The sequence below is a fragment of the Callorhinus ursinus genome, unplaced genomic scaffold, assembly GCF_003265705.2.
Source record: "Callorhinus ursinus isolate GAN/ISIS: 27379988/994484 unplaced genomic scaffold, GSC_fseal_2.0 scaffold64, whole genome shotgun sequence".
NCBI lineage: Eukaryota > Metazoa > Chordata > Mammalia > Carnivora > Otariidae > Callorhinus > Callorhinus ursinus.
The window spans coordinates 5,616,512-5,629,201 of NW_027397126.1; positions in this window are offsets into that span (position 1 = coordinate 5,616,512).

Consider the following 12,690-nt stretch of genomic DNA (forward strand, 5'->3'; position numbering starts at 1 on the left):
TAGTGTAGTGCAATATAGTATAAGATAAAAGGTAATTTGCTTATCAGGAACATGCATTCCTGTGATCCAGTTAGAAAAGTTTGGCAGTGATATTGACAATGAGTACACAAGTCAAGAATAACAAAAGGCAGAGCAAGGTAGGGTGAGATTATAGGAAAAGTAAGGTGAGAAGAAGGTAATATAAAAGGGTGATAGAGCTGTGATTTATGTAGCTTTATGGTTCCAAAGAAATTATAGCACTTTTCCTGGTTAACAGACACTGATCTTTTAGGATTGGTATGTTTTACTGTTTGCTGCCTAGCTAGACATCCTTGGCCTTTGCTTGGGATTTCAAACTGCACATAGAAAAACCAGATTTTGCACTATGAAATGTCCATGATGTCTTTATTTCTATTAAAATTACTTCAATTCTCCTATTCCTTTGTATTTCTCCACATTCAACCTTTTGTATAGCTTCTTTATCTTACTCAGGGGACACAAACTCATCACATCAATCATGCCTTACATTTATACAGTGCTTTGCAAAACATTCACACTCAGTATCTCATTTATGTTCACTAACAAGTAAGAAAGTGAAAGGATTCATTTTCCCATTTTAAAGAAGAGGAAACTAAGAGTTAGAACATACTGGAACTTCTGACTCCAAGTCCTGTGGTCAATTTTCACCAATGTGCAATGTATCAGTTCACTTTTTTGAGCTATTTAAGGTCTAAAAGAAAAATCAGAAAACAGAACCTCTGCTCATATTTCACAAATTATATGATTCTGAATGATATTAGAGATGATTCTTTGAAAAGGATTAATTTATAAATATTTACATGAAATAATACATTTAAAGCCACAAATTTCCAGTTCTGGCAGAGGATCTTGTATCACACTAGTCCTTGCAGAATTAATCATTGTAAACACTAAGATATTATTTAAAATATTAGGACCTATTTTTGTCTTACCCTTTTGGAGGTCAGAAACCTGAAAAGGATCTCACTGTGCTAAACTCAAGATGTCAGGAAGGCTGTGTTCCTATCTAGAGGCTCTAGGAGAGACTGTGTCTCCTTGCCTTTTTCAGCTTCCAAAGATGCCCACATTCCCTGGCTCATGACCTCCTTCCACCTTTAAAGCCAGCAATGGTTGGTCAAGTATTTCTATCTCTCTAACTATGCCTCCTCCACCTTCTTCTTCCACTTATATAAGGACCCTGTGGTTACACTGGGGCAATCGGGATAATCCTTCCATCTCAAGGTCAGCTGATTAACAACTTTCATTCCATGTGTATCCTTAATTCCCCTTTGCCATATTCCAGGTTCCAGTGATTAGAACATAGACATCTTGGGGCCCCTGGGTGGCTCAGTCATTAAGCGTGTCTGTCTTCGGCTCAGGTCATGATCCCAGGGTCTTGGGATCTAGAGCCTCATCAGGCTCCCTGCTCAGTGGGAAGCCTACTTCTCCCTCTCCCGCTCACCCTGCTTGTGTTCCCTCTCTCGCTGTGTCTCTCTCTCTCTGTCAAATAAATGAATAAATAAAATCTTAAAAAAAAAAAGAACATAGACATCTTTTGGGGACCATTCTGCCTACCACACAAGGCCCACAAAAGTGGGTAAAAGCACGGGAAAAGAGAGTTCAACCTCTAAATGGAGGGCACTCAAGGGAGTAAGATTCACATTCGTATAGCTTTCCGTCTAAAGGCAGCCCCAGTCCATGCTGCATAGGAAGGCCACGTGTTAAGCAGGATGATGCAGTTATATGAGCTTGAGCAGAGGACCCAGGTTGGGGCTGCTAGAGTAGCAGCAAAGAGAGAAGGGAAATCACCCGGGAGGGAGGGACAGAGTGGAGAGAGCCTCCAAATCTACATATATACTTCACTCAAACCCCACTAATTCCTGAACTGCTTTTGAGTGAGGGAGACCACAGAAAGAGCTAATCAGAGATTTCAGATACTTTCTTTTGTAAGAGAAAGTAGGGACAAATTGGACTTTACAATCTCCCAGGAGAAACATCAGTCTTCTTCAAAGATAGAAGACAGAATCCAGATTTTCTACAATATGCAGTGTACCAACAAGAATATCTAGTTTCTAACTAAAAATTACTCCACATGCCAGGAAATAGGGAAATAAAAAACAAAAATTAAGTTAATAGAAGTCAATACCAAGATGCCTGAGATGACACAGTTAGGATACAAGGACCTTCAATGAACCCAATATGGATATGTCCAAAGTGGTAAAATATTGCCAGAATGATCGAAGGGAAAGCAAGTATTAATTAACAAAATGAAAACTATAAAAAAGGGGGAGAAGAGAGACTGAAATTAGAAATTCACTAAATGAGCATACTAGAAAACTGGGCCGGGGAAATTAGAGTTAATTACTTGAAGGCAAATTAGTAGAATCTACACAATTTGCAGAATAGAGAAAAATTCATGATTAAAAAGAAACAAACAGAGCCACAGTGACATGTGAAAAAATGTCAAATCACAAACACATGTAATTGGAGTTTCAAAAAGAAAGGAGATAGTAAGGGAGAAAAATTGTTTGAATAAATAATAGCTGAAATCTCCCAAATTTGTTTAAAAATATCAACTTACAAACTCAAGAAACTAAACAAACAGGAAGCAGGATAAATTTTTTACTGTTTTGTTTTGTGTTTCTTTTTTTTCCTTCAAATTTTTATTTAAATTCTAGTTAGTTAACATATAAGTGTAATATTGGTTTCAGGAGTAGAATTTAGTGATTCATCCTATATAACACCCAGTCTTCATCACAAGTGCCCTCCTTAATGCCTATTCCCCATCTATCCCATCCCCCTACCCACCTCCCTCCCAGCAACCCTCAGTTTCTTCTCTGTCCTCGAGTCTCTTAAGGTTTGTTTCCTTACTCTTTTTTTCCCCCTTCCCATACATTCATCTGTTTTGTTTCTTAAATTCCACAGATGAGTGGAATCATACGGTATTTGTCTTTCTAAGCAGGATAAATTTAAATGAGTAATAAGAGCAAAAGAATTAAACTGATATCAAACTTCTCAAAAACATTGTAAGCAAGGCAACAATGCAGAAACATTTTGAGAAACCTCAGTGATAGAAAGTGCAATGAAGGATTTTAGATTCATTCAAGCTGCCCTTCAATTATCAGGGCTTTAGAAAACCAGCTTTACACATCAAAGAACATGAAGATATCCTTTAACCTTTTGAGAGTGAACACTGAGAAAACGTCAAGAGAAAGGACTGATGATAAGAGTGAAACAAAAGTGAGACAGAGGGTAGAAAATGAATTTGCAAAACATACTATTGATGTGGTTTTGGAATATAGGTGAGGTTCAGTGGGATGAGGTCCAGGGTCAACGACCAAGAAAGAATTCTTGAGACTTCTTTGGTTCAGAAGGGTGGTTTATTAAAGCACAGGGGCAGGACGCCTGGGGAGAAATAGCTGCTGCCCAGAGGTCTTGAGGAGTGGCTGGTTATATACTTTGGAGTTGGGGGAAGTAAGGGAAAGGGAGGTTTCAAAAGAACTTTCATATGCTAAAGCAGACCTACCTACAAGATACCTACAAGATACCAGAGGTCTTGTCATTGTCAAGTTAAGGTTGTTTTCCCCTCTAGCAAGGTGTTAACATTAAGACAGTTGGGAGATTCCTGGAAGAATGTCACACAAGTCCCGCCCAAGAGTGGGGGTAGGGGGGAGGTTGCAGGGTGTCAACTTACGCTTTGTCTTCAGGTAGCCCTCTATTACTTCATTACTATGCCAAAATAGCACAGACTGGATTAGGTTTTGCGGCCTTCCCAGAGCACCTGAAGATCCCCAGTGCTAGCTGCGATCTTCGGGGGAGGGTGTGTCCTGCTCCCCACTTTCAGGACTTCATCTTCCTCCAGCCCTCTGCCTTTGGTTCACTCTTGGTGTAATGTAGTCTTTGGGTCTAGATGACTGTATAATGACATCTATCCATCATTATTGTATCATGCAAAAGAGTTCCATTGCCCTAAAATCCCCTGCGCTCTGCCTGTACATCACTCTTTTCCCCTAAACCCCTGGCAACCAGTGATCTTACTGTCTACATAGTTTTGCCTTTTCCTGCAAGTCAGATGGAATCATGCAGTCTGTAGCCTCTTTACATTGGTACCTTTTACTTAGTGATATGCATTTACGTTTCCCCCATGTCTTTTGATGACCTGGTAACTCATTTCTATTTAACAGTGAATAATATTCCATTGTACAGATTTATCACACTTCATTTATCCATTTACCTATTAAGGGACATCTTGGTTGCTTCCACGTTTTGGCAATCATTAATGAAGCTGCTATCAACATCACATGCAGGTTTTTGTGTGGGGATAAGTGTTCAGCTCATCTGGGTTAATACCAAGGAGTGAGATTGCTGGATCATATGGTAAGAGTAAGTTTATTGTCTCAGAAACTTCCAAGCTGTCTTCCGAAGAGGCTGTGCTATTCTGCATTCCTACCGGCAGTGAATGAGAATTCTGTTGGTCCACATCTGCAATGGCATTTGGTGTTGTCAGAGTTTCGGATTTCCCCCATACTAATAGGTGTATGGGGGTGGCCCGCTCTTGTTTTAATTTGCATTTTCCATCCAAAAGATACTCCAGGATGTGGAGTATTTAACAATGGACTAGAGGTATTAGTCAATGGAACTCAACAAGGGAGGAAACATCAGTCTGAGGTATAATAACTGGTTTAGAAGTGAAGTTATCTCTATTTTCGGATGCTCTGATAGCACATCCAAAAATCTCTAAAGAGTCAATGATAAAACTAATTGAAACAATAAAAAGCATTCAGTAAGATATAGCAGGATATAAAATTAATGTACAGAAATTGTTAGCTTTCATATAGAAAAACAACTGCGAGTTAGGGAAATAATAGCACAGAAAACACCACTTATGACGACGTCAGAGGTCGTTTGCTGAGGAACAAAATGAACAGGGGAAGCGCAAAACTTCTATGAAGAAGACGTTAAAACACCCGAAACGCTTCCAAGCAGACCTGGACACACTAAAAACTATGCCCCGGTCTTCCACTGGAGGAATCAACCTCACAAAGGTGTTCGTTATCTCTGTTGACTTACAAATTTAACGTGATTCTAATAAGAATACTTATTCACATTTAAGTGGAGCTAGAGAAGTTGATAGTAAAGACAAATTGACAGTAAATTTTATATAGAAAACAATCGTGCAAGTAGAGCGAGGATAATACAGAAAAGGAAAAATTGCAAGGGGGGACTAGCCCCATCAGACATTAAAACATACTGTAAAGTCCCATTAAACAAAACAGAAGAGTTTTAGGACACATGAATAAAAAAAACAGTGTGAGAGAACAGGAACGCCAAAAAATGATCCTACTACATAAGAAAATTTAGTATGTGATTAACATGGCATCTCAAAATACCAGGGCAAAGGTGGACTTTTTGAAAAATGGTGCTGTAGGGGCGCCTGGGTGGCTCAGTCGGTGAAGCATCTGCCTTTAGCTCAGGCCACGATCCTGGGTCCTGGGATGGAGCCGAGCCCAGCCCAGCATGGAGCTCCCAGCTCAGCAGGGAATCTGCTTCTCTCCCTCCCTCTCCCACTGTGTGTGCTTGTGCTCTCTCTCTTGCTCTCACTCTCAAAGAAATAAATAAGATCTTCGTGAAAATTGGCTAAGGATTTTGGAAAGGATATAATCATAGCTACCTCACAGTAAAATCAAGAATAAACTCCAAATAGATTAGGTATCTAAATGTAAAAACTGAATGACACCAACACTGGAAGAAAACATGGGTGAATTTCTGTTTATCCTATATATACAGCTAAGTCTTCTAGAGATGGCTCAAAATCCAGAGGCAACAAGAAAAATTACTGAGAACTTTGGCTATGTACATATTAAAAAACTGTTTCACAGCAACCAACCAACCAACACCCACCATAAATAAATCAAAAGGTGACTGCCAGACTGGGAGCGAATGTTTCCACCATATGTCATATATAAAGAGTCAATATCCCTAATATATGTGAACATCTCAAAATCAAGGGGGGAAGACCCTCAAAATCTTGACTGAACAAATGAAGAAAAGACAGGAACAAAAAATTAACAAAAACAGATGTAAAAATGGCCCTGAAACGGGTGAGAGGATGTCCATTCTCACTCCTCTTTGGGGAAGGTCAAATTCAAGCCATGCCAAGAAGCAATCTACCGCCTAGAAGACTGGCAAAAATTTATTAAAATGACAACTCATGATGTTAGTGATGCTACAGTAAAATGGAGATCCTCAAACACTGCTGATTAGCATGTGAGCTGATAACATTCTGTGGGAGGAATATTTGGTAATATCCAATAAAAGTACAAATATACTTACTATTTGACATAGCAATTCTACTTTGGGGAAGTTACCCTGAAGATCTATCTCCAAGAATAACAAAAATATGCACAAGGATATACCTGTCAGCATTATTTGTAATCATAATATATTGAGAACAATCTGAATTCCCATGCAGAGAAGAGTGATTGGATAAATTATGCTAATCCATATATTGCAATATGATACAGCTGTAAAAAAGGACAAGAAAGGCTTCTGTAAAAAGATAAGAAATGATTTCCAAAATATTGTACATAAAAATTAAGTATAGAAGATTATCTATAATGTGCTGTATTTTGTGTAAGAAAGGTAAAGAAAATTACACACACACACACACACACACACACACAGATACACTCATTTGACAAAAAGAAAGACAGGAAGAATAAACCAAAACGAATGAGGTCATTTATGTAGAGAGAGTGGGTCAAAATATATGGACAATTAGAATGGGGAAGATGGAACGGGAAGTGAAATTTCTCTAAGTATAATTTTTTGCATGATGCTGACTTTTAGATCTTGGTTGGTATTTCATAGAATCTACAATAATGACATTAATAAAACAAATCCACAAGGATAAAGATCGGGGCCCCAAATGGAATACAAACAGAATCAAATAAACATAGCTGTCTTATAAGACATTCACATAACCTTAATGAAGAGCTTTTCTAACTTTGGGAAAAAATACTATGAATGTATTTCTAGCGGCAAGGACAAAAATGACCTTGCACAGACACTGTACAGTAGTTAATAGGTTTGTTGTTGTTGTTTTTAATTTTACTTTTAAGTAGTCGTTACACTGAATCTGGGACTTGAACTCCCAACCCCAAGATCAAGATTCACATGCTCCACCGACTGAGCCAGCCAGTGCCCCATGTTTGTTTTTCACAGACGTATATGCTATCAATTTTCAAATTACTTCAAATGTATTCTAGAATTGAGCAAATAAGTAAAAATATTGTATACAAAGCGTGATCTATTTCTCACTGTCAAAGAAAGGAGCTATAAATAAAGAAGGGATGAACCTGTGATATTTGAGTAGATTTGGTGGTTTCAGTATGACCTCGTAGTCCTTAATAAATTCACAGAGAAATATAGAAATTGATAGATATATGCATAAATACATACATATCTCTGACCATCGAGGCAGCCTACTAACAATGACACCCTGCTATCAGTGAACACAATTAGCTCCTGGGTCTTGGGTCCTAATTACAGTGAACCAGCAAAAGGAATGAGGGATTCATGGTGAAATGGTTGAGTCCAGGGCGTGGGCAGGAAAGTAAAACCTGAGCCTGAAACATCTTGCAGTACCAAATAATAAGGAAGTGCATACAAAGTGACAAGGACATGAAAGCCAGGCTGAGGGGGCTCTCAGTGGCCCAATCCGGGACAATGCAAGCAATAAAGTAAATAATAATAATGTTTGTTAGTTTGTTTTGTTTTTGTAGATTCCACATGTAAGTGAACATTCCCACCAAGGAGATAAATCAACACCAGGTGCTTCCTCATATGATGCACCGAGAAGGATACAACATCATTTATGTGGTACTCCTGCCAAGAATTCATAAGGTGAACATAACTGTAAGGAAACCTCATACAAACCCAAAATTTGGGGCTTTCCACAAAATAGCTGGCTTGTAGTCTCCAAATATGCTAAAGTCATTAAATACAAATAAAGGGGTGACTGGGTGGCTCAGGTGGTTAAGCATCTGCCTCTGGCTCAGGTGATCTCAGGGTCCTGGGATGGAGCCACATTGGGCTTCCTGCTCAACAGGGATTCTATTTCTCCCTCTCCCTGTGCCCCTCCCCCCGCTCATGCTCTCGCTCTCTCTCTCAAATAAATAAATACAATTTTTAAAAAAACGTATATGAAGACCGAAGACCTAAGTAAGAACAAAGAAACTAAGGAGCCATGAAAACTAAATACAATGTCTAATCCTAGATTGGATTCTAGACTAGAAAAAGATAACTAGTAAGATAACTGGTGACCTTTGAATAATGGTCAGACATTACTGTAGATTTTATTATCGCATTGCAACAATGCTAGTTTTCTGATTTTGACAACTGTACTATGATTTTGCAAGATGTGAGCATTTGGGAATTGGGGTGATGTATACATAGTTAAATTTTGGACTATAATTATAACATTTTTGTAAGTGTGAAAGATTAAAAATTTATATATTTCATTAACCCAACAAAAAGCAGGACAGGAAAAACAGGAACAAAAGCCATGTGATACATAAAAAAGAAACAGCAAAGTGGTAGGCAAAAGTATAATCATATCCATAGATATTAAATGTAAGTGGACTTAAAAATCCAATTAAAATTCAGACTGTCAGGAGGCACCTGGTCAGTCAATCAATTAGGTGTCTGACTCGATTTTGGCTCAGGTCATAATCTCAGGGCTGTGGGATCAAGCCCCGCTGCTTGAGATTCTCTCTCCATCTTCCTCTGCCCCTCCATCTCCAATCAAATAATAAATAAAATCTTAAAGTTCAGATTGTCAGACTGCATAAAAGAATAATATCCAACTATATGATTTTTCTAAGAGATGGACTTTAAATATAAAAATGGAGGTCAAACCTAAAATGATTTCTGTATATATTTTGGATAATAACCCTGTCTCAGATATGTCATTTATAAATATCTTCTCCCATTCTGTAAGTTGCCTTTTCATTTTGTTGGTTGTTTCCTTTACTGTGCAGAAGCTTTTTATCTCGATGAAGCCCCAGTAGTTCATTTTTGCTTTTGTTTCCCTTGCCTTTCGAGACCTGTCAAATAAGAAGTTGGTATGGTCGAGGTCAAAGAGATTGTTGCCTGTGCTCTCCTCTAGGAGTTTGATGGTTTCCTGAATCACATTTAGGTCTTTCGTCCATTTTGAATTTGTTTATGTGTATGGTGTAAAAATGTGGTCCAGTGTCATTCTTTTGCTTGTTGCTGTCTACTTATCCCAACTTACAAAACTCAACACCCAAGAAATAAAAAATCCTTTTAAAAAAGGGTGCAGAAGAAACAAACAGACCTTTTTCCAAAGAAGATATACAGATGGCCAACAGACACATGAAAAGATGCTCAACATCACAGATATACAAATCAAAACCACGATGAGATACCACCTAACAACTGTCAGAATGGCTAAAATTAACAAATGTAGGGAACAACACGTGTTGGTGAGGATGGATGTGAAGAAAATGGAACCCTCTTACACTGTTGGTGGGAATGCAAACTGGTGCAGCCACTCTGGAAAACAGTATGGGGATTCTTCAAGACGTTAAAAATAAAACTACTGTACAATCTAGCAATTGCACTAGTAGATATTTACCCAAAGGATAAAAAATTACTAATTTGAAGGTACACATGCACGCTGGTGTTTGTAACAGTACTATCAACAATAGCCAAATTATGGAAAAAGCCCAAATGTCCAATGACAGATGAATGGATAAAGATGTGGTGAATATATATAAATATATATACAATGGAATATTACTCAGCCATAAAAAGAATGATATCTTGCCATTTGCAATGATGTGGATGGAACTAGAGTATATTATGCTAAGTGAAATAAGTCAGAGAAAGACAAATACCACATGATTTCACTCATATGTGGAATTTAAGAAACAAAACAGACGAACATGGGGAAAAAAAGAGACACAAACCAGAAAACAGTTTCTCTTAACTATAGAGAACAAACTGATGCATACTGGAGGGCAGGTGGGTAGGGGGCATGAGCTAAATGGATGACGGGCATTAAGGAGGGCACTTGTTGTGAGGAGCACTGGGTGTTGTATATAAGGGAGGAATCACTAAATTCTGCACCTGAAACTAATATTACTCTATATAACTAATTAGAATTTAAATAAAAACTCGAAAAAAAATAAGCCTATGGAAAAATACAACCTGAAATGATTTAAAAAGATGTAGCAGGCACAAAGTAAGAACAAGAAACCTGGAGTGATAATATTCGTGTAAGACAAAGCAGACTTTAGGACAAATTGACCTTGATGGAACTCTTTGCCAAACAACAGCAGAATGAGCACAGTTCAAGCGTGCACAGAATATTGACCAAGATAGACCATGTTATTTCAAAGGATTCCAATGATACAGAGAATATGTTTTCTAACCACAGAAGAATTGAGTTAAAAATCAATAATAATACCTAAAAAATCCTCAAGTAACTGTACATTAACAAAACAAATGCTTCTAAATCACTCTTCAGTCAAAGAAATCAAAAGGGATATTACAAAGTATGCTTAACTGAAAAAAGAGAAAACAGAAAAAAGATAACATTAAAATGTATGGGTTTGTAGCTAAAGCAATGTCTAGAGAGAAATTAGTTTGAGTGCCTGTATTAGAACCAAAACAAATTCCAGCTTTTCATCATACGAATGTAGATAAAGTAGATCACATAAATCCAAAGTAGAAGGAAAGGCTATAATGAACTAAAAAGAAGTAAAAAGGAAAAAAAGTAACAAAACCAAGATTTGTTTCCTTGAGAGATCAATAAAATTGATTGCCCCCTAGCAGGCTGGCTGCAGAAGAAAAGAAAGAAAACAGAAATTTCCAATATCCAGAGTGAATGATGGGATATCACTATATATATCCTACATGTATCAAAAGTATGATAAAGAAATATTATAAAGAAGTTTATGCCAATTATTTTAACAACTTAGATGAAATGAAAACACTTCTTGAAACACACAAATTATCAAAACTGTGAAAAATGACACAGAAAGTCTAAATGCCCCTATAGCTATTAAATAAATAGAATAATTTGTTCACAACCTTCCCACAAAGAATACTACAGACCCAGAGGGTTTCACTGTTGGATTCTAACACATAACGGAGAAATAGTACCAATCTTAGACAAACACATTCAGAAAACAGAGGAGAAAATACCTGGCAACTCATTTTACAAGGCCAGCATAACCGTGATACCAAAACCGAAGAAAAAATTACAGTGAAAGAAATGACCAAACAATATCATCTGAATATAGATGAAAAAAAACAAAAAAACCCACAAGCAAATCAAATCCGGAAATACAATGATAGTATTTTATGACCAAGTACAGTTCATCCCCAGGAATGCACAAATGGTTTCATATTAGAAAATCATCTGGGGCACCTGGGTGGCTTAGTCATTAAGCATCTGCCTTCAGCTCAGGTCATGATCCTGGGGTCCTGGGATCAAGCCCCACATCGGGCTCCCTGCTCAGGGGGGAGTCTGCTTCTCCCTCTCCCACTCCCCCTGCTTGTGTTCCCTCTCCACTGTGTCTCTCTCTGTCAAATAAATAAATAAAATCTTAAAAAAAAGAGAAAATCAATCAATGTGATTATATCAGAAGAATAAAGGAGAAAGTCATTTGATCATTTACATACATGTAAAAAGCATGATTTGACAAAATTCAATTCTGTTCACGACACAAAATTCCAGCAAACTAGGAATAGAAGGGAATTAATTCAGATCGATAAAAAGCATCTACAAAAGACAAACAAAAAGACTACAGTTGTTATCACGCTTAATGATGAAAGGGCATACACATTTTCCTTGGATTAAAAACAAAGATGCCATTGGAATCTCCACTACTGATTACATATATAATGTGACTTTAAGTTTGCTGATTTTGATGATGGTACTGTTGTTTATATAAGACATTGTCATTATTCTTAGGAAATATACACTGAAATATTTAGGTCAAATGGGCACAATATGTATAGCTTAATGTCGAATGATTCACTGAAAGTGTAAAGAGGCAGAGAAGGAGATGGAGAGGCAATGATAATGCACCTGGGGTGAAAATGTAAAGAATTGGTAAATGTTGGTAAAGTGTAGAGCAAGAGTCTTTCTTTTTTTTTTTTTTTTTAAAGATTTTATTTATTTATTTCAGAGAGAGAGAATGAGAGATAGAAAGCACGAGAGGGAAGAGGGTCAGAGGGAGAAGCAGACTCCCCGCCGAGCAGGAAGCCCGATGTGGGACTCGATCCCGGGACTCCAGGATCATGACCTGAGCCGAAGGCAGTCGCTTAACCAACTGAGCCACCCAGGCGCCCCGAGCAAGAGTCTTTCTAAAGTTATTGCCACTTATCTATGTGGTTTGCAATATATTAAAATAAAAAGTTAATGAATTCAGTTCTTAGTAGAGCGTCTGGTCTAGTGAGGCCAGTTAATAAGTGATGGGCATCATTATGAATAATGGAGAAGTGAATTAATTTGAATAGCAGTAGAAACAAGAAAGGGTAAAACTAGTTGATTTGCCAATATGATAACTCTGAACCAAATATATTAAATGTAACGAATTTTTCCAAAATGTTTACATGGCTACCACACCAATAATCAGCTTAGTGAATTTTATTCAGACA